This window comes from Hibiscus syriacus, unplaced genomic scaffold (genome assembly GCF_006381635.1).
Source record: "Hibiscus syriacus cultivar Baekdansim isolate YM2019G1 unplaced genomic scaffold, ASM638163v2 tig00111388_pilon, whole genome shotgun sequence".
NCBI lineage: Eukaryota > Viridiplantae > Streptophyta > Magnoliopsida > Malvales > Malvaceae > Hibiscus > Hibiscus syriacus.
The window spans coordinates 1,326,131-1,337,532 of record NW_024063076.1 but is presented as its reverse complement, the minus strand read 5'-3'; the positions used below and the strand labels follow the sequence as shown (position 1 = coordinate 1,337,532).

At 34.7% G+C, this 11,402-nt stretch overlaps 1 pseudogene; it reads left to right on the top strand.

Moving 5' to 3' along the window:
* Nucleotides 1–2,504: 2,504 nt before the first annotated feature.
* On the top strand, nt 2,505–11,375 carry LOC120160056 (annotated as a pseudogene).
* Nucleotides 11,376–11,402: the final 27 nt, after the last annotated feature.

Here is an 11,402-nt window from a genome sequence, read left to right as displayed (position 1 = left end):
TTGTACATATACTCTGACAATCTTGGGAAACGGATCCAATCTATAACAGTGGTAAGGTAGGGTTGGGATGTGCGAAAGTCCATAGTTCATGGTTGACTGTCAGATATTGGTCATATATTATCCAAGGATCATAATTAGCTAGAACCTTAATGTAATCTTCATCGACTTTGAACCTTGCGAGAAAATAATTGTTCTCCAAATCAATCAGAGTAAAGGTTGTACTGGTCGCCATAGAGCAAAGGTTTGTTGATGAGAGCGTTAAGGTCAATACTCCGTCCCAACGGCCAACAGTTTTAGGATCACAGTTCTTGCCATACTTGCTTCCGTGAGTTTGTAAGCCATCTCAGAAAATTGTATCAAAGGGACAGTGTTACAAGTTCCGGTGATTAAATTATCGTCTAAAATATTGAGGTCCTTATCTTCCTTGATTTGGGGGTCCCTAGTACTGTTGTCTCCATCTAGATTCCCAGAGAGAATTGATGCATAGATCGTTGTACAATTCCCTGTTCTTCAGTGGCCATCTCCACGTCTTGAATGCCTCCTGCATCGGGAGGTTTGAATCGTACCATTTTAGTGGCGTCAGAAATGGCCGGAGATTCACTAGAAAGTGCTAGCGTGTCGTTTTCACGAGGAGAGATTTCAAAGCTTTCAAAATCCATTCGTGATTCACTTCCCACTTAATCACTTCAAAATAAGTCAAAAATGATTTATAAATTTAAGTTTAATATGAATTAATAAATCCACCATTTAAGCTTCAAAATTTAGATAAACTCAAGACTTTTCAAAATTCTTGGTATACATTATTAAATCTTGCTTTAAAGAGATAAGATATTTAAAAAATTAAATCTTATTAAAAATTAAGGATTCAAGCATTAGAAAGCCTGACTTGACTTGTTTAATAGTTTAAATTTAAACTCAATTGGAAAATAATAATAAAAATTAATAAAATTAGAATAATTTTATGAATATACATATATAATGAATTTAAATGAGAGAACCAAAATGGAGCGATTAAATCAAATCGTTGCATGAACAGTGCATGTATGACAAAAGTGGGAATACTTTATGCAACAAGGAGTGTGTGTGACAACGACCTCTCACTCCCAATCCCACGGCCACAATAATCAGGAGTTAAGCCGATAAGGTGGTTGATGTTTCTTCACATGCCTTCCGGACCTATCGCATCCGGGGTTACTTTCTTTTTCTATTTTCTGTCTTATCTTTACATACTTGTGTTATGATAATAAGAAGATTAAAGTTGCAAGGTGGGGTTATTGAAACAATCTTTTATTAGGCGCAGAGTGGAGAAGCAGGGTCTAGTGTGTATTATTGTACTACAAGATGAATCTCGAGTGAGATATGTTCCCCGTCGGATTTGTTCCATAGATGTTCCATTCATTTGAGTTTTAGACTTTTTTTTAATTTAAATTATTATAAATAAATAATAGTATTTTTAATCGATTATAAAATTACATGAACGTATTGTTAAGATATTTTTATATTTGTATGATTTAATTAAATATATTGTGTTATAGCTATCCCAAACTATTAAAATTTTGAATAGATTTTACGTTATAATCGTGGTATATATCATTAAAGAAAACACTAATAATGGCTTAAAAAATATTCATCGATTTCAACCCACGAAACTTGAATCCTTCCCTTTCAATCAAAATCAGTAGTGCATGCAACTTCAGACCTATTCGATTTACATATTTTATGCTTGCAACCAAAAAGTTAAAACGGATATAAACAAAGCAAAAAGCGAGTAAAAATGTGAAAGGGTAAGGTGTTCCTTTCATCCATCTTGCTTTCAAGTTGAAGCCCTTAAATACAGGCCGACTGTTCCACGTGTCCATCTTTCATGCGTCTTAAATTTATAGCAAACCAGTCATTTCATTGTCATCCCTCAACAACTATTTTGCATCCAAGTTCCAAACACACACGTATCCATATCTTTATGTATTCCCCTTGTTTTTACTTTACTCAATTTGTAGTTTAATTCTCATTAGGTTTTGTTTTTTTTTAAACCATTTATATCCAATTTATTAATCGATTAATTTATATCAAACATTATAAATGTTTTTTGTTAAAATGATTCTTTTAATCAATTTATTTCATCTACAAATGTTAATATTTGAAATTTGATAGTGTCTAAAAAATTTAATGTGATATCCCACTAGACATTAAACATAACTGATTTATAATATTTTAATTTTGAATCTGATTTCCAAGGTTAAAAATTATATCAGCCAACTAAGGGTTTTTTTAAACAGTACTAGTGGTGTGAACAGAGGAATAACATTAACGATACATACATTAAGAGGACTAGATTCTGTGAAATCAAAGTAAAGGGAGCTAAATCCCTAAATTAAGTATAATAAAGGGGTGATAGCAGCATTTGTCCTTTTACTGTTTACGACGATGATAAGTCATGGTATTGTGGATTATCCTTACAGAAAACCTTTTGGCTGCTTATTGGAGACACTGAGACATCCAAGGAAACAAACAAAGCATTGATGGAGGACAAGCTCTCGAAACTTGCTACTGTTTTTTTCTACCGATTCTGGTTTTGTTGTTATTTTTCTTCTCCTTCTTCTATTGACAACGCATTTCCAGACTGTAAATTAATTCCAAGCACAAAGCGACCAACAAATCACTCAATCAGTGAGTCAGCAAGGTGAGTGGATTGGTTTTTTTTTTATAAAAACACCACCTTATATCATTATGTTTCTGTTTTTTAAGAGAAAGAAATGGTTTGATGATTGAGTTATAGGGATACGACGAATGGCAAGAGCCATGTGAGGTATGGGAAGAGGGATGAGAAAGCCAAATCTTTTTCCTTTTTGCTTGCCGATAAAAGGTGGTTTCTTTTGCATGATCTTCAAATAAGCTATTGTGAAGAACTCAGCTTGAGGTAAGCCCTCATTTTCTTCATTTTAAAATGATTTTCCTATTTTCTTTCAAGCATTTCGAACGTGCTCATCAAATTTCCTGGGTTTTTTAAATGATTAATATTCTTATTTTTGAAAATGAAAAATTGTCAATTTGTATGGAAGAAGATGAAGTTGTGGATCACTTCTACTTTTGTAGTTACCAAAAGTAGAAGCTAATGTGATGTTCAAACCTACCTGAAATGAGCTTGTTATGTATACTTTGTTAACTATGATACTTTATTTTTATCTTCGAAAACATCTATCTATCTTCAACCTCATGGTTCATGCCCCGCCATTGATGTTGAAAATGAAACATGGGCATATAAGACATGGACGAACCCTCATCTCTATCAATACTATTTCCAGCTGGTAATTCAATTATTTGTATGGCTATCAATTATTATGGTTTTCTCCTTCCGTTGATAGATTTTTTGAGCGGTCTAATTCTGGTTTTAGTCCCTCTACAATGTGAAATTTGATTCCTTTTATCTTTCTTTATTGTTTGTATTGACGTTCAAGTTATGCAGATATGGAGCCAATAGAAAATTCATTCAAGCAATCCAAATTGATTCCACCATTGCCAAGGGACCCAAGGGGCTCACTCGAAGTGTTTAATCCATCGACTTTATCAACCCGACCCGTTAACCCGGAATTTCGCCCGCACCCCATTTGGGAAAACTTGACAGAGCAACGCGGTGAGGAAGAAGCCGACACTTGCAAGCTAGCCTCTAATTCTGGTCGGGTTGAGGAAATCACATCATGGATGGCACTCAAGGAACCGACTGCTCCTGCACTGTCTTCACTAGCATCATCGCCACACGTTCATAAGTTCACGGGCGATCAAAATGGAGGTGGGACCGCGAGTCCGAAACCTTCCGACGAAGCTGGAGTGGCTGCAAAGAGAGCAGCAGAATGGGGGTTGGTACTGAAAACGGATAACGAAACGGGTAAACCGCAGGGAGTTGTTGTTCGGAATTCGGGTGGGGATGACCCGAATGTCAAGCCGGGCACTTCTCGTAGGAATTCGAATAATTCGTTCGGAGCTCCGAAGAATCGGATAACGAAAATAGCAAGGAGAGAGGGTTCCCTAGAGTATCCGAGGACTTGAAGGATGCATTATCAACGTTCCAACAAACGTTTGTTGTTTCGGATGCCACCAAACCCGATTACCCGATTCTATATGCAAGTGCCGGGTTTTTTAAGATGACCGGATACACTTCAAGGGAGGTCATAGGCAGGAATTGGTAAATAAACATCATGTTGATTTGTTTACTTTTTTACTGTAGTTTTATTAACTGTAAATAACGGTCATGAAAGGGTAATATTGACATTTTGTTGGGATCCAGTCGGTTTTTGCAGGGAGCGGGTACGGACCCGGAAGATGTGGCGAAGATTAGGGAAGCATTGCAGGCAGGCAAAAATTATTGTGGGAGATTGTTGAATTACAAGAAGGATGGGACCCCTTTTTGGAATCTTCTTACAATTTCACCCATCAAGGATGAAAATGGAAAAGTCCTAAAGTTCATCGGGTTAGTTTGCAATTTATCCTCTACTGGATCTTGTTTTTGATTTTTTCTTTAATCTTAAATGAAAAGAAAATAGGTAGTGAAAGCGAAATATTTAATGAATTTATATTGGCTAAACTATTAACAGAGCATTTGAACTAGTTATTTATACTTTTATTATACCCAAAGAAGCTTCTATACTTTTGATTTATATTTAATTTGACCCTTATTTTAAAAGAAATATTGATTTATATTAATAATTTGTATTTAGATATAAAATAAAAGTCGAGGACTTCATCACAGACAAGTTAAATATTAAGAGTTTATTTCAAATAAGATGGCAAGTTTAAGGGCTTTTATAGTCTATTAGCGATTAATATTTGACCTAAACTCACGTTATCTGTCTACACTCAAACTTGCAGCAGAAAAGAAACCTATGAAAATATGAATGTTAATTAAATTAGTAGTCAAGATTTGTTAATTAAGTGTTAAAAGGAACCTCAATTCTTGAGAAGAGGCTAATTAATACGTGAATTATATAAATGATCACTAAATTATGTTAAAATAATTATTTTGATCAGTAAAATGTTAAATTGTAAAATAGTCATTAAACTTATTGAATTATTACAAAATGATCATAAACTTAATGATCATTTTATAACTTTTTAAAAATTCAATGTTTAAGAAATCATTTTAACACAGTTTAATAACCATTTGTATATTTTTATCCAATTAATATTTGGTGATATAAAATGACACAAGAAAATAAGAAGGAAGAGATAAGGAAGAAAAATAATGGAAATGGGCAGTGTCGTTGCCCCGATGTCGCATCAGATGCTTGCCAAAGTAATTTTGGTGGCAACTTGTTGGGGGGTGGCTCACATGCAGTCGTTATCAGTTCTCACCCACATGATTCATATTCTTTTATGGTGTGGGGCTGCTATTTCCAACCGTCTGATTAGTGATGGGTAGGGATGGGCACAGGGCAGGGCGGGAAGGTTTTTTTGGCCATCGTGATCCCGACTTGAAAATATAAATTTTATATTTGATACCGATTTGATGAATTTTAAAAAAATTTTATTTTGAATTTGTTCTGATTTTTAGATTAAAACTTTGATCTCGACTCGATCTGATCTGAGTATATTAATATTTTAAAATAATTATAATAATATATTTATAATTATTTATTATATTTTAAAATGTTAAAATAATATATTTTATAATAAATTTTATATTTTCAATAATTAAATAATATAATTTAATAATACAGAATAAAAATTCCTAAAATATTAATTTAAATTAATTGGTCAGGTCGGTAATTTTTTACCTTAAACTCGAGCCTATCCTACCCAAATTTATTCTTTATATAACTCGTCCCGTTCCGAATCTCGAAATTAAAAAAAAATCACTCCTATAAATCGGTAACCGTTAGGTTCGAATATTTTAACCATCCTTAATTAGAATCATAAATAATTAAAACTTAATTGAATGATTTGGCAGAATGCAAGTGGAGGTGAGCAAGCATACGGAAGGGGCCAAGGAAAAGGTGATGCGCCCCAATGGATTGCCTGAATCCTTGATTCGATACGATGGTACATTTTCTACCATATCCCATCTCACTTTATAAAATATTAAAATAAGACCTTCTCTATAAAGAAATAGAAATATTTGCATCGAAGCACCAATGTCAAGTTGGACTGTAAATAAGTTTGTTTTCATTCGATCAATATTTAATTGAATATATTTGATTTAAATATTTAATAAGTTAAAATAAGTTATTTGATATATGATTTGAAAATTTTATGAACAATTTAAAAATTTAAACTAAATTATTAATAATGTTAGTGTCTATGCGTTTTTAAAAAAAAAATAAGGTTTTCATTTAATTAAGGTTTAATTAAATTTGAGTTCCAGCTTTAATCAGATTAAGTTGGAGAATGTTTCGAGTTAAAATTTTTTGAGTTTGAGTTTAATTTTTTATTTCAAATTTATGTTGAGCTTGACCATTTTAACTTAGAAGCTTTCTAGCGAAACAAACTCAAATTTAGATTTTTCAAATCGAATAGAACATAATAATTCTCAAACTCGACTAAACTTGTTTACATCCCTAAATTGTGAAGTGCCCCAACCTATTTTCTCGGGTCATGCATGCATTAGTTACGTAGTACCAGATACAAATACAAATAAGAAAAAAAAATCATATAATTTATGTATCTTATTATATATTCGATCAAAATTTATATATCTTGAAACGTCAAAAATGCTTCCAATTACTGAAAATGGTTTCATTTTCATTTGATCTTGTAACAATATACGTCAATTTTACTAAGATACTAGCTACCTGATATCATGGTATTGCAGCCCGGCAAAAGGACATGGCTGCCGGATCGGTCGCAGAGCTGGTGGAAGCAGTTAGGAAGCCACGTTCTCTTAGTGAATCATCAAATGGTCCTTTCACTAGAAAATCAGGTGGTGGAGAAGAAGATAAAGAAGAAGGTGGTGTACCTATGGCGAGGCGAAACTCAGAAAACGTGCCTCCTCATAGAAGGAACTCCAATGGTGGTATGCGGCTTTCAATGGAACGTATCAGTGAAGTTCCTGAGAAGAAACCCAGAAAATCCACTCGTCTTTCTTTCATGGGGTATAAATTTATAATCAAAATCTTTATTATGATAGCTGCTAATAATAATAAACTTGGTATTAATTGGAAGCGTTCATCTTACATTCACACCAGGCTTATGAGGAAAAGCCAGTCTACTGCAGACAGCTTTGACAATAGCCTGCTGGAGGATGCTGATGAGGACGAAAGTGATTATGATGATGAGAGGCCAGACAGTGTTGATGACATTGTTAGACAAAAGGAAATGAGAAAGGGTATTGATTTGGCCACCACGCTTGAACGTATAGAGAAAAACTTTGTCATTACCGATCCCAGGTTGCCTGATAATCCCATTGTAAGACTTTTTAACTCTAGCTTTTATGCTTTTTAATGGTAGATCATCCAAATTTGAGATTAACTTTGTATGAAACTAAATGATTCTACTTGTCTTAATGTTCAGATCTTCGCCTCTGATAGCTTCTTGGAGCTGACAGAGTACAGTCGTGAGGAAATCCTGGGCAGAAATTGCAGGTATGCCTCACTCATATCTGATAGTTTAAAGTTTGAAAAGCTGGTAAAGAATGAGCTTAAACCATAGCCTTTTTTTAGCTGATGTCAAGCTAAAATATTGAGTTTGAACTAAAAATGGAATTCACTTCATTTAATTTTGTGCGGTTGTTAAAACCTTATAGGTTTCTACAAGGCCCTGAAACTGATCCGGCTACTGTAAGGAAGATTCGAGAGGCAATCGATAACCAGACAGAAGTAACTGTGCAGCTCATTAACTACACCAAGAGCGGTATGGTTAATAACATTTTTCAAGTTCTAAACACCCTGGAATTGCTTAAATATGAGGCATAGTCTTCAATTTTTTCCAGATTCATGTCATGAATGTAATGTTATTGCCTTTCAGTATTTAAGGAGTATATCTTCCTAGTCCTTTAATTATTTAAAGAGTTTTTGTACACGTTGCAGGCAAGAAATTCTGGAACCTGTTCCATCTACAGCCTATGCGTGATCAGAAGGTAAAATCCTCTAAATGTTCTGGGTGGAATATGGATCTTTCATCTTGCCATATAACTCCATAGCTAAGCAGATAATAAAAAATTTCAGCTACATATGGTTTTCTGACTTAGGAACAAAATTCTCACTAATTTTTTTTATGAACAGGGAGAAGTACAGTATTTCATCGGAGTGCAGCTAGACGGCAGTGCCAAAGTCGATCCACTTCATAACAGCATTCCAGATACTGCAGCACAAGAGGGTGAACAACTGGTATAAACTCTTTTCTCTGATTCTCACTTTCTTTTCTTGTTTTCTAAACCCTTGTGTTCTTAACCGAGTTCCATGTTTCTCTCTACTTTTGATTTGATTATTGATGCTAATCTCCCTGTTTTGTCATCGAAATCTATAATTATGTATAGGTGAATAGCTGAATTTTCTTGAGTATTATAAAAAAAATGTATCAATTTGTTGGCTTGTTATGACATATTAGCATAATCCGTGCTTGCAGGTGAAACAAACTGCAGAAAATGTCGATGAAGCAGTGAGGGAACTTCCGGACGCGAACACGGTAATGTTTAAATGTTGTCACTCTTCACAAGGTCAAAGCTCTTTTTGTCTTACAAAAATGATACAACATATTTCACATTTTCACTACCTGCAGAATCCAGAAGATCTATGGATGAGTCATTCCAAGTTGGTTCACCCTAAACCTCACAGGAAGGATACCCCCTCTTGGAGAGCTATTCAAAAGGTACTATTCATTCATACAGACCCGGCCTGAGTATCATTTAAAATGAACCCTAAAACTCGATTTTCCTTAATAATTTGTATTTTGTAGGTACTTGACAGTGGGGAAAAGATAGGTCTAAAACATTTTAGGCCTGTCAAACCATTGGGATCAGGTGACACTGGCAGGTCTGTCTGATTACTCAGCTCTTATTTGACACTTAAAGTTTGCAGGATAATTCATGTCTATTCAGTCATTCAAATTTTTATATCAGCTATTGTGCTTTTTATTTTCTTGGCAGTGTTCATTTGGTGGAACTATGTGGGACTGGCCTGCACTTTGCGATGAAAGCTATGGATAAAAATGTTATGCTGAACCGCAACAAGGTATCTGAAATTGCATGATTATGAGTATTAATCTTGAAACCAAAATGTACCCAGATTTCCATATGTTTACTATTTAATGATGCCTTGCCTTCCATTCCTATAGGTGCATAGAGCTTGTGCAGAAAGAGAGATTCTGGACATGTTGGACCACCCTTTTCTTCCAGCATTATATGCATCATTTCAGGTTAGTCAAATGATAGTTTGAAATGTAATTAATTTACAAAATTTTCTGGTCTAGTTTATTGAGCTTTTTCTTTTATAGTTGCTCTAATGTCATCACTCCTTGAACTTTTATATGAAGACATCATGATTCTAACTCTAGACACTTTGCAGACCAAAACACATATTTGTCTGATCACGGACTACTGTCCTGGTGGCGAACTTTTCATGCTTTTGGACCGACAACCAAAGAAGGTCATGAAGGAAGATGCAGTGAGGTAATATTCTTTTCACCGTGATCAAAACTAGCTTAATCTTGTTCTGAAAATCTCTTATTATCTAATAAGCTAACCGATTCTGGGGTTTGTGGGTTTATGAATGCAGATTTTATGCAGCTGAGGTTGTTATTGCATTGGAGTACCTTCACTGTCAAGGTTGGTTAAAATCAAATATCAATGAATTTGGCAGTATCAGTGATCTATCAGTTCTTACTTCTTACAGTGATTATGTTGCTTTTCTTACAGGGATTATATACAGAGATTTGAAGCCTGAAAATATTTTACTCCAGGGCAACGGCCATGTTGCCTTGACTGATTTTGATTTATCTTGTTTGACATCTTGCAAGCCACAGGTATCGAAATCCAAGCTTTGGCATCTAGACGAATATGTTTTTTTACTATATTTTCGAAGTTTTGATAGCAAATCTGATACATGAGCTGTGTTTATAGCTGCTGATTCCAGCTACAGATGAAAAGAAAAAACGGAAGAAAAGCCAGAAGAATCTGATCTTTATGGCCGAACCAATGCGTGCATCGAATTCTTTTGTGGGGACCGAAGAGTATATAGCTCCGGTATGTTCGCTTGCTGCAGAAATTCTTGCATTTCATATCAATACATATAGTTCTTATGGGGTTTTTCCTCTATTGAATGCTCACTCTTGAATTGTTGATTATTTGCAGGAAATTATCACCGGGGCAGGCCACACCAGCGCTGTAGACTGGTGGGCTCTAGGTAATTTTGTTTTCCTACAAAGCAATACTGTAATCCAAAATTGCATGATTTTGACATGGAAAGATACATGAACATGATAAGATACAAGAATTGTAAAGCCAGGGGCTAGTAACTAAAAAGAACAAAGGAGAATATCAGAAACCATCCCTATGAAAACCTTGTAGTTTGCACAACAAAATGAAATTTCTTTTCTTTTTCCCCCCCTCTATTTCAGGCATTCTTCTCTATGAAATGCTGTATGGATACACGCCATTCAGGGGAAAGACAAGGCAGAAGACATTTGCCAATGTTCTGCAGAAAGATCTTAAATTTCCCAGAAGCACACAAGTAAAATTCTCTCCCCAAAACTCTCTTTTATTACTGCAGTTTTTAAGAGACAATCCAAATAAATATATGCCTGAATGTAGGTAAGTCTCCATGCAAAGCAGTTGATATACCGCTTATTGTATCGAGATTCGAAAAACAGATTAGGTTCACGTGAAGGCACCAATGAAATCAAACGACATCCATTCTTCAAAGGCGTAAATTGGGCTCTGGTTAGATGGATGGTAAATTCAATACCCTTGCAACTCAACTCATTCAAGTAATAAATGAAGTTATAGCATAACCTACATTGTTTGGTTCATTAAGTTAGTGAGATGTGCATAACTATTATGCAAACTGATGTGCTATTTGTTGAATGCACTCAGAACCCACCTGAGCTTGAAGTTCCAATCTCCATAACTGAAATTGTGAAGGAAGAGAAAGCAGAGGACCCTGAACTACAAGATCTGCAAATCAATATTTTCTGAGTTACTTCGCCATTAGAGGCCTCGGGTTTGCTCCAAAATGTGGCGTTGGGAATGGCAGTATTCATTGCAATGCCATCAACAAGCAGCCGCCGAGCCACGAAGTTGATTGCAAAAGGAAAGATTTTTGGTTTTTGATTGTGTGTTTCTTTGATGTTTTGAATAATGTTGGATGCTTTCTTTTTTTGGATTAATAGTTGCTTGTAATTTTTTCTGTAAACTATATTGATTGGTAAATAAAAATCAGTTTGGTTCATCTATTTTTCACCTACATTTCTTTGGTTAT